Source organism: Oncorhynchus mykiss, chromosome 3 (assembly GCF_057628025.1).
Source record: "Oncorhynchus mykiss isolate SJ-2025 chromosome 3, ASM5762802v1, whole genome shotgun sequence".
Classification (NCBI taxonomy): domain Eukaryota; kingdom Metazoa; phylum Chordata; class Actinopteri; order Salmoniformes; family Salmonidae; genus Oncorhynchus; species Oncorhynchus mykiss.
The window spans coordinates 94,815,860-94,827,900 of NC_143024.1; the positions used below are offsets into that span (position 1 = coordinate 94,815,860).

General features: G+C 46.7%; 1 protein-coding gene across 10 annotated transcripts in view; it reads left to right on the forward strand.

Moving 5' to 3' along the window:
* Nucleotides 1-12,041, forward strand: part of pard3bb (par-3 family cell polarity regulator beta b) — a 539,900-nt gene that overhangs the window by 350,715 nt on the left and 177,144 nt on the right. The window lies entirely within an intron of this gene.

Genomic DNA, 12,041 nt, shown 5'->3' on the forward strand with positions numbered 1-12,041 from the left:
TTATCTGTGGCCTGGTAATTCACCTTTAACTGTCTCTGTTATCTGTGGCCTGGTAATTCACCTTTAACTGTCTCTGTTATCTGTGGCCTGGTAATTCACCTTTAACTGTCTCTGTTATCTGTGGCCTGGTAATTCACCTTTAACTGTCTCTGTTATCTGTGGCCTGGTAATTCACCTTTAACTGTCTCTGTTATATGTGGCCTGGTAATTCACCTTTAACTGTCTCTGTTATCTGTGACCTGGTAATTCACCTTTAACTGTCTCTGTTATCTGTGGCCTGGTAATTCACCTTTAACTGTCTCTGTTATCTGTGGCCTGGTAATTCACCTTTAACTGTCTCTGTTATCTGTGGCCTGGTAATTCATCTTTAACTGTCTCTGTTATCTGTGGCCTGGTAATTCACCTTTAACTGTCTCTGTTATCTGTGGCCTGGTAATTCACCTTTAACTGTCTCTGTTATCTGTGGCCTGGTAATTCACCTTTAACTGTCTCTGTTATCTGTGGCCTGGTAATTCACCTTTAACTGTCTCTGTTATCTGTGGCCTGGTAATTCACCTTTAACTGTCTCTGTTATCTGTGGCCTGGTAATTCACCTTTAACTGTCTCTGTTATATGTGGCCTGGTAATTCACCTTTAACTGTCTCTGTTATCTGTGGCCTGGTAATTCACCTTTAACTGTCTCTGTTATATGTGGCCTGGTAATTCACCTTTAACTGTCTCTGTTATCTGTGGCCTGGTAATTCACCTTTAACTGTCTCTGTTATCTGTGGCCTGTTAATTCATTGGTCATGGGAGTGCAGTGTAATGCAGTTATGAACTGGTATTCTAGTGTAGTAGCTGAATAATATGCCTATCCATCAGTAACTGGTCGTCCCTCCCTTCTAACCTTTATCTAACCAGGCAAGTCAGTTCAGAACTAATTCTTATTTAAAATGACGGCCTACCGGCGAACAGTGGGTTAACTGCCTTGTTCAGGGGAACAGTGGGTTAACTGCCTTGTTCAGGGGAACAGTGGGTTAACTGCCTTGTTCAGGGGAACAGTGGGTTAACTGCCTTGTTCAGGGGAACAGTGGGTTAACTGCCTTGTTCAGGGGAACAGTGGGTTAACTGCCTTGTTCAGGGGAACAGTGGGTTAACTGCCTTGTTCAGGGGAACAGTGGGTTAACTGCCTTGTTCAGGGGAACAGTGGGTTAACTGCCTTGTTCAGGGGAACAGTGGGTTAACTGCCTTGTTCAGGGGAACAGTGGGGTTAACTGCCTTGTTCAGGGGAACAGTGGGTTAACTGCCTTGTTCAGGGGAACAGTGGGTTAACTGCCTTGTTCAGGGGAACAGTGGGTTAACTGCCTTGTTCAGGGGAACAGTGGGTTAACTGCCTTGTTCAGGGGAACAGTGGGTTAACTGCCTTGTTCAGGGGAACAGTGGGGTAACTGCCTTGTTCAGGGGAACAGTGGGGTAACTGCCTTGTTCAGGGGAACAGTGGGGTTAACTGCCTTGTTCAGGGGAACAGTGGGTTAACTGCCTTGTTCAGGGGAACAGTGGGGTTAACTGCCTTGTTCAGGGGAACAGTGGGGTAACTGCCTTGTTCAGGGGAACAGTGGGTTAACTGCCTTGTTCAGGGGAACAGTGGGTTAACTGCCTTGTTCAGGGGAACAGTGGGGTAACTGCCTTGTTCAGGGGAACAGTGGGGTTAACTGCCTTGTTCAGGGACAGAAGAACAGGTGTTTTACCTTGTCAGCTCAGGGGATTCGATCCAGCAACCTCCAGCTCTTAACCACCTGTCGTCCCTCCCCTGACTGTGTGTGGATAGAAACTCTCGTTGGAATAATTTACTCAGACAGCGTCTGTCCAAACATTTTCACCACGATTGATTTCTGTCCAAATATATGTTGCGTTCAACTCTCCTGCACCTATTCCAAATCTGTGTCATCAAAATAGTTCCTTCAAATCCAACACTCCTAAAGAACGATTCCTCAATTATGGTTAGTGAACGTACTGTATGTCCTCGTCTAAAGAAATGTTCTTACAGTCTCCTTCAAGATATAGATTTTTATTCAGGACGGTATTTGCTGAAGGAGCACTTCTTATTGACACGCTGCAGCCTTCCCATCTATTGATATATCCGATTAGAGAGCGGTGGCCACACACCATGGAGGGAGGGAGGGAGGGAGGGAGGGCGGGAGGGAGAGAGAGAGAAGGGGAGGGAGGGAGGGAGAGGGGAGGGAGGGAGGGGGGGGTGAGGGAGAGAGAAGGGGAGAGGGGAGGGAGGGAGAGAGAGAGAAGGGGAGGGAGGGAGGGAGAGGGGAGGGAGGGAGGGAGGGAGGGAGAGAGAAGGGGAGGGAGGGAGGGAGGGAGGGAGGGGGGGTGAGGGAGGGAGGGAGGGAGGGAGGGAGGGAAAGAGATAAAGACAGAGAGATAGAAACAGAGAGATAGAAACAGAGAGACCAAGAAGAGTGTGTGTGTGTGGAGATGCACTGTCAACTGTGGGACCTTATTAAAGACAGGTGTGTGCCTTTCCAAATCATGTCCAAACAATTGAATTTACCAAAGGTGGGCTGCACTCAAGTTGTAGAAACAACTCAAGGATGATCAATGGAAACAGGATGCACCTGAGCTCCATTTCGAGTCTCATAGCAAAGGGTCTGAGTACTGAGGTATTTCTGTTTTTCATTGTAACAACATTTGCTACAATTTCTCAAAACCTGTTTTCTCTTTGTCGTTATGAGGTATTGTGATGGCATTATGAGGTATTGTGTGTAGACAGAATCCTAACTTTAACCCCACTACAGTCAGAATAATGAGGACAGAATCCTAACTTTATCCCCACTACAGTCAGAATAATGAGGACAGAATCCTAACTTTAACCCCACTACAGTCAGAATAATGAGGACAGAATCCTAACTTTAACCCCACTACAGTCAGAATAATGAGGACAGAATCCTAACTTTATCCCCACTACAGTCAGAATAATGAGGACAGAATCCTAACTTTATCCCCACTACAGTCAGAATAATGAGGACAGAATCCTAACTTTATCCCCACTACAGTCAGAATAATGAGGACAGAATCCTAACTTTATCCCCACTACAGTCAGAATAATGAGGACAGAATCCTAACTTTAACCCCACTACAGTCAGAATAATGAGGACAGAATCCTAACTTTAACCCCACTACAGTCAGAATAATGAGGACAGAATCCTAACTTTATCCCCACTACAGTCAGAATAATGAGGACAGAATCCTAACTTTAACCCCACTACAGTCAGAATAATGAGGACATAATCCTAACTTTAACCCCACTACAGTCAGAATAATGAGGACAGAATCCTAACTTTATCCCCACTACAGTCAGAATAATGAGGACAGAATCCTAACTTTAACCCCACTACAGTCAGAATAATGAGGACAGAATCCTAACTTTATCCCCACTACAGTCAGAATAATGTGTACAGAATCCTAACTTTAACCCCACTACAGTCTGAATAATGAGGACAGAATCCTAACTTTATCCCCACTACAGTCAGAATAATGAGGACAGAATCCTAACTTTAACCCCACTACAGTCAGAATAATGAGGACAGAATCCTAACTTTAACCCCACTACAGTCAGAATAATGAGGACAGAATCCTAACTTTATCCCCACTACAGTCAGAATAATGAGGACGGAATCCTAACTTTATCCCCACTACAGTCAGAATAATGAGGACAGAATCCTAACTGTATCCCCACTACAGTCAGAATAATGAGGACAGAATCCTAACTTTAACCCCACTACAGTCAGAATAATGAGGACAGAATCCTAACTTTAACCCCACTACAGTCAGAATAATGAGGACAGAATCCTAACTTTATCCCCACTCCAGTCAGAATAATGAGGACAGAATCCTAACTTTATCCCCACTACAGTCAGAATAATGAGGACAGAATCCTAACTTTATCCCCACTACAGTCAGAATAATGAGGACAGAATCCTAACTTTAACCCCACTACAGTCAGAATAATGAGGACAGAATCCTAACTTTAACCCCACTACAGTCAGAATAATGAGGACAGAATCCTAACTTTATCCCCACTACAGCCATAATAATGAGGAACATTTTAAGGTTAGTTTCATTGACGTCAAAACTTAACTGACGTGAATGTTGAAGTTTCTGTGTGTCAACATGATGAACATCGTCATGGTGACGTTAGTCTGAACAGGCGACCCACCCACCCAACCAACCCAACCCACCAACCAACCAACCAACTACCAACCAACCAGGTGCTGATAACAACTTGAGCCAGGAAATAAAGTCAAACAAAGACCATTGTTTATTTCAATTCCCACGTTCTTCAGTATCAGACAACATGAAAAGAGCTGGAGTGGTTTGTCTGTGGTAAGGAGATGAGAAGGGCTCGGAGATCTACTGTGAGGCTGAGAGGAGGATATATAGCCCTCTGTTTCATCTCTCTCTCTCTCTCTTCCTCCCAGCTGACACAACAACTTTCTGTCTGTTTGTTTTCCTGTTTGTTTTCTGTCTGTTTGTGAAGTGAGCCGCATCTGAGAGCCCTTTTCTCCACCTCTGTTTCACCTATCCGGTGTGGGTTTTTATGTGAAATGACTTTGTGATCTTCTCCTCTGTGTTTTACCTCTATGTTGTTCAGACGTACCACCAGGTGGCTGTGAGGTGGATCTGGCATCGCAGAATGATTCATTATAGACTCATGTCAAATTAAACATTGATAAAGAAACCTGGCTAGTTTCATAGTAGCCTCAGGGCATGGAGAAGAATATGGCCCCCAAACGGCAACCTTTTCCCTATATGAGCCCTGTGAGCCCTATGAGCCCTGTGAGGCCTGTGAGCCCTGTGAGCCCTATGAGCCCTGTGAACCCTGTGAGCCCTGTGAGCCCTATGAGCCCTGTGAGCCCTATGAGCTCTGTCAGCCTTTACTACTTCCTGTCCCACCAGACTGTATCAAGGTGAATAGTCAGCACTACTTCCTGTCCCACCAGACTGTATCAAGGTGAATAGTCACCACTACTTCCTGTCCCACCAGACTGTATCAAGGTGAATAGTCACCACTACTTCCTGTCCCACCAGACTGTATCAAGGGGTATAGTCACCACTACTTCCTGTCCCACCAGACTGTATCGAGGTGAATAGTCACCACTACTTCCTGTCCCACCAGACTGTATCAAGGTGAATAGCCACCACTACTTCCTGTCCCACCAGACTGTATCAAGGTGAATAGTCACCACTACTTCCTGCCCCACCAGACTGTATCAAGGTGAATAGTCCCCACTACTTCCTGCCCCACCAGACTGTATCAAGGGGAATATTCACCACTACTTCCTGCCCCACCAGACTGTATCAAGGTGAATAGTCACCACTACTTCCTTGCATTTTGCTTAAATAATTCCCTATTTCTTCTCAAATAAAAGTTTAAATTGAAAAACGATATATGTTTATGTCTCTACACCTTGTAATTGGATTTGCCACATAGCAATATTTAGAAGAAATGGGGAATCTTTTAAGAAAAGTGCAAAAGGTGGCAATATATTTTGTATTCGCAGGTGATTCGTTTTGGACAAACAAGTACATTTGTTTGCTTTTGCACTTTTGAATAAAATCAATATTCCATTTTGTAAAGTATATTATATCAGTAGCAAGAATGTCCTCGTCTTTTTTTGGGTTGTGGTTCATCATTTTCATCTCTCCTTTTTTTTGTGTGTTAAACCCAGTTTAATTTCCGCCAAGTTTTGTTGTTGTTCTTGCTAGCTAATGTCATTGAGGGAGTTGTATTACGCTGGCCCCGGGTTGAACCGGGCAATGGCCCGTCACGTCATCAAGTGATAGACCTCCTTCAAGATTGTTTTGATCACGCAGACTGGGAGATGTTCCGGGTCGGCCTCTTCGACATATACCCCGACTCAGTGGGTGGGTTCATCAGGAAGTGAATAGAGGATGTTGTTCCCACTGTGATGACTTACAACTTATTTAACTCCATATTAACGCCCATGATTTTGGAATGAGATGTTCGCACGAGCAGGTGTCCACATACTTCTGGTCATGTAGTGTATATTTATATTCCGATATTCATTTTTTTTTTTTCAATTCAATTTAAGGGGTTTTATTGGCATGGAAACATATGTTTACAAGTGAAGTAGATAATAAACAAAAGTTAAATAAACTCTCCACTCTCTGTTACGGTTGTTTGACAGAGTTGCAGGGTTCCTCTCCACTCTCTGTTACTGTTGTTTGACAGAGTTGCAGGGCTCCTCTCCACTCTCTGTTACTGTTGTTTGACAGAGTTGCAGGGCTCCTCTCCACTCTCTGTTACTGTTGTTTGACAGAGTTGCAGGGTTCCTCTCCACTCTCTGTTACTGTTGTTTGACAGAGTTGCCGGGTTCCTCTCCACTCTCTGTTACTGTTGTTTGACAGAGTTGCAGGGCTCCTCTCCACTCTCTGTTACTGTTGTTTGACAGAGTTGCAGGGCTCCTCTCCACTCTCTGTTACTGTTGTTTGACAGAGTTGCAGGGCTCCTCTCCACTCTCTGCTACTGTTGTTTGACAGAGTTGCAGAGTTCCTCTCCACTCTCTGTTACTGTTGTTTGACAGAGTTGCAGGGTTCCTCTCCACTCTCTGATACTGTTGTTTCACAGAGTTGCAGGGTTCCTCTCCACTCTCTGTTACTGTTGTTTGACAGAGTTGCAGGGTTCCTCTCCACTCTCTGTTACTGTTGTTTGACAGAGTTGCAGGGCTCCTCTCCACTCTCTGTTACTGTTGTTTGACAGAGTTGCAGGGCTCCTCTCCACTCTCTGTTACTGTTGTTTGACAGAGTTGCAGGGTTCCTCTCCACTCTCTGTTACTGTTGTTTGACAGAGTTGCAGGGCTCCTCTCCACTCTCTGTTACTGTTGTTTGACAGAGTTGCAGGGTTCCTCTCCACTCTCTGTTACTGTTGTTTGACAGAGTTGCAGGGTTCCTCTCCACTCTCTGTTACTGTTGTTTGACAGAGTTGCAGGGCTCCTCTCCACTCTCTGTTACTGTTGTTTGACAGAGTTGCCGGGCTCCTCTCCACTCTCTGTTACTGTTGTTTCACAGAGTTGCCGGGTTCCTCTCCACTCTCTGTTACTGTTGTTTGACAGAGTTGCAGGGCTCCTCTCCACTCTCTGTTACTGTTGTTTGACAGAGTTGCAGGGCTCCTCTCCACTCTCTGTTACTGTTGTTTGACAGAGTTGCAGGGCTCCTCTCCACTCTCTGTTACTGTTGTTTCACAGAGTTGCAGGGTTCCTCTCCACTCTCTGTTACTGTTGTTTGACAGAGTTGCAGGGCTCCTCTCCACTCTCTGTTACTGTTGTTTGACAGAGTTGCAGGGCTCCTCTCCACTCTCTGTTACTGTTGTTTGACAGAGTTGCAGGGCTCCTCTCCACTCTCTGTTACTGTTGTTTGACAGAGTTGCAGGGCTCCTCTCCACTCTCTGTTACTGTTGTTTGACAGAGTTGCCGGGCTCCTCTCCACTCTCTGTTACTGTTGTTTGACAGAGTTGCAGGGCTCCTCTCCACTCTCTGTTACTGTTGTTTGACAGAGTTGCAGGGCTCCTCTCCACTCTCTGTTACTGTTGTTTGACAGAGTTGCAGGGTTCCTCTCCACTCTCTGTTACTGTTGTTTGACAGAGTTGCAGGGCTCCTCTCCACTCTCTGTTACTGTTGTTTGACAGAGTTGCAGGGCTCCTCTCCACTCTCTGTTACTGTTGTTTGACAGAGTTGCAGGGCTCCTCTCCACTCTCTGTTACTGTTGTTTGACAGAGTTGCAGGGCTCCTCTCCACTCTCTGTTACTGTTGTTTGACAGAGTTGCAGGGCTCCTCTCCACTCTCTGTTACTGTTGTTTGACAGAGTTGCAGGGCTCCTCTCCACTCTCTGTTACGGTTGTTTGACAGAGTTGCAGGGTTCCTCTCCACTCTCTGTTACTGTTGTTTGACAGAGTTGCAGGGTTCCTCTCCACTCTCTGTTACTGTTGTTTCACAGAGTTGCAGGGTTCCTCTCCACTCTCTGTTACTATTGTTTGACAGAGTTGCAGGGCTCCTCTCCACTCTCTGTTACTGTTGTTTGACAGAGTTGCAGGGCTCCTCTCCACTCTCTGTTACTGTTGTTTCACAGAGTTGCAGGGTTCCTCTCCACTCTCTGTTACTGTTGTTTGACAGAGTTGCAGGGCTCCTCTCCACTCTCTGTTACTGTTGTTTGACAGAGTTGCAGGGTTCCTCTCCACTCTCTGTTACTGTTGTTTGACAGAGTTGCACGGCTCCTCTCCACTCTCTGTTACTGTTGTTTGACAGAGTTGCAGGGCTCCTCTCCACTCTCTGTTACTGTTGTTTCACAGAGTTGCCGGGTTCCTCTCCACTCTCTGTTACTGTTGTTTGACAGAGTTGCAGGGCTCCTCTCCACTCTCTGTTACTGTTGTTTGACAGAGTTGCAGGGCTCCTCTCCCCTCTCTGTTACTGTTGTTTGACAGAGTTGCAGGGCTCCTCTCCACTCTCTGTTACTGTTGTTTGACAGTGTTGCAGGGTTCCTCTCCACTCTCTGTTACTGTTGTTTGACAGAGTTGCAGGGCTCCTCTCCACTCTCTGTTACTGTTGTTTGACAGTGTTGCAGGGTTCCTCTCCACTCTCTGTTACTGTTGTTTCACAGAGTTGCAGGGTTCCTCTCCACTCTCTGTTACTGTTGTTTGACAGAGTTGCAGGGCTCCTCTCCACTCTCTGTTACTGTTGTTTGACAGAGTTGCAGGGCTCCTCTCCACTCTCTGTTACTGTTGTTTGACAGAGTTGCAGGGCTCCTCTCCACTCTCTGTTACTGTTGTTTGACAGAGTTGCCGGGTTCCTCTCCACTCTCTGTTACTGTTGTTTGACAGAGTTGCAGGGCTCCTCTCCACTCTCTGTTACTGTTGTTTGACAGAGTTGCAGGGCTCCTCTCCACTCTCTGTTACTGTTGTTTGACAGAGTTGCAGGGCTCCTCTCCACTCTCTGTTACTGTTGTTTGACAGAGTTGCAGGGCTCCTCTCCACTCTCTGTTACTGTTGTTTGACAGAGTTGCAGGGCTCCTCTCCACTCTCTGTTACTGTTGTTTGACAGAGTTGCAGGGCTCCTCTCCACTCTCTGTTACTGTTGTTTGACAGAGTTGCAGGGCTCCTCTCCACTCTCTGTTACTGTTGTTTGACAGAGTTGCAGGGCTCCTCTCCACTCTCTGTTACTGTTGTTTGACAGAGTTGCAGAGTTCCTCTCCACTCTCTGTTACTGTTGTTTGACAGAGTTGCAGGGCTCCTCTCCACTCTCTGTTACTGTTGTTTGACAGAGTTGCAGGGCTCCTCTCCACTCTCTGTTACTGTTGTTTGACAGAGTTGCAGGGCTCCTCTCCACTCTCTGTTACTGTTGTTTGACAGAGTTGCAGGGCTCCTCTCCACTCTCTGTTACTGTTGTTTGACAGAGTTGCAGGGCTCCTCTCCACTCTCTGTTACTGTTGTTTGACAGAGTTGCAGGGCTCCTCTCCACTCTCTGTTACGGTTGTTTGACAGAGTTGCAGGGCTCCTCTCCACTCTCTGTTACTGTTGTTTGACAGAGTTGCAGGGCTCCTCTCCACTCTCTGTTACTGTTGTTTGACAGAGTTGCAGGGCTCCTCTCCACTCTCTGTTACTGTTGTTTCACAGAGTTGCAGGGCTCCTCTCCACTCTCTGTTACTGTTGTTTGACAGAGTTGCAGGGCTCCTCTCCACTCTCTGTTACTGTTGTTTGACAGAGTTGCAGGGCTCCTCTCCACTCTCTGTTACTGTTGTTTGACAGAGTTGCAGGGCTCCTCTCCACTCTCTGTTACTGTTGTTTGACAGAGTTGCAGGGCTCCTCTCCACTCTCTGTTACTGTTGTTTGACAGAGTTGCAGGGTTCCTCTCCACTCTCTGTTACTGTTGTTTGACAGAGTTGCAGGGCTCCTCTCCACTCTCTGTTACTGTTGTTTGACAGAGTTGCAGGGTTCCTCTCCACTCTCTGTTACTGTTGTTTGACAGAGTTGCAGGGCTCCTCTCCACTCTCTGTTACTGTTGTTTCACAGAGTTGCCGGGTTCCTCTCCACTCTCTGTTACTGTTGTTTCACAAAGTTGCCGGGTTCCTCTCCACTCTCTGTTACTGTTGTTTCACAGAGTTGCAGGGTTCCTCTCCACTCTCTGTTACTGTTGTTTCACAGAGTTGCAGGGCTCCTCTCCACTCTCTGTTACTGTTGTTTGACAGAGTTGCAGGGCTCCTCTCCACTCTCTGTTACTGTTGTTTGACAGAGTTGCAGGGCTCCTCTCCACTCTCTGTTACTGTTGTTTCACAGAGTTGCAAGGCTCCTCTCCACTCTCTGTTACTGTTGTTTGACAGAGTTGCAGGGCTCCTCTCCACTCTCTGTTACTGTTGTTTGACAGAGTTGCAGGGTTCCTCTCCACTCTCTGTTACTGTTGTTTGACAGAGTTGCAGGGCTCCTCTCCACTCTCTGTTACTGTTGTTTGACAGAGTTGCAGGGCTCCTCTCCACTCTCTGTTACTGTTGTTTGACAGAGTTGCAGGGCTCCTCTCCACTCTCTGTTACTGTTGTTTGACAGAGTTGCAGGGTTCCTCTCCACTCTCTGTTACTGTTGTTTGACAGAGTTGCCGGGTTCCTCTCCACTCTCTGTTACTGTTGTTTGACAGAGTTGCAGGGCTCCTCTCCACTCTCTGTTACTGTTGTTTGACAGAGTTGCAGGGTTCCTCTCCACTCTCTGTTACTGTTGTTTGACAGAGTTGCCGGGTTCCTCTCCACTCTCTGTTACTGTTGTTTGACAGAGTTGCAGGGCTCCTCTCCACTCTCTGTTACTGTTGTTTGACAGAGTTGCAGGGCTCCTCTCCACTCTCTGTTACTGTTGTTTGACAGAGTTGCAGGGCTCCTCTCCACTCTCTGTTACTGTTGTTTGACAGAGTTGCAGGGTTCCTCTCCACTCTCTGTTACTGTTGTTTGACAGAGTTGCAGGGCTCCTCTCCACTCTCTGTTACTGTTGTTTGACAGAGTTGCAGGGCTCCTCTCCACTCTCTGTTACTGTTGTTTGACAGAGTTGCAGGGCTCCTCTCCACTCTCTGTTACGGTTGTTTGACAGAGTTGCAGGGCTCCTCTCCACTCTCTGTTACTGTTGTTTGACAGAGTTGCAGGGTTCCTCTCCACTCTCTGTTACTGTTGTTTGACAGAGTTGCAGGGCTCCTCTCCACTCTGCTAAACCCCACTAGGACGCATGAGGAATGGCCCTGATGTGAACACAGAGAGAGATGGAGAGAAAGAGAGGAGTAGAGAGAGAAAGAGATTGGAGACGGGGTGAAAGAGAGAAAGAGAGGAGTAGAGAGAGAGATTGGAGACGGGGTGAAAGAGAGAAAGAGAGGAGTAGAGAGAGAGATTGGAGATGGGGTGAAAGAGAGAGCGGGAGAGAGAAAGAGAGGAGTAGAGAGAGAGAAAGAGAGGAGTAGAGAGAGAGATTGGAGACGGGGTGAAAGAGAGAAAGTGAGGAGTAGAGAGAGAGGAGTACAGAGAGAGATTGGAGACGGGGTGAAAGAGAGAGAGAGAGAGATGGCAGAGGAAAGGGGAGAGAGTCCATGAGTCCATCTGTGAACCGGAAATGATACATGCTAACAGAACATTGCTTCCGACACTCTGTCACAGTCTGGTGTTTCAAAGGATCTGAGGCCTTACATAGAATAAGATTGTGTGGACTGGTGTGTGTTCATATCCTGTGTTTTGGCTCATTTGTTAGCCTATATTTAACTTTATCTTTATGGATATTTAAACCGGATATTGATCGTTCTTCCTTCTCTCCTTTTCCCCCCTCTCCCCTCTGTCTCTCTCTCTCTCTCTCCCCTCTTCTCTCTCCTCTCCCCTCTTCTCTCTCCTCTCCTTTTCGTATCTATCTCTCCTCTCTCTCCCCCTCTCTCTCTCTCTCCTCTTTCTCTCCCCCCCTCTCTCTCTCCTCTTTCTCTCCCCCCCCCCTCTCTCTCTCTCTCTCTCTCTCTCTCTCTCGCTCT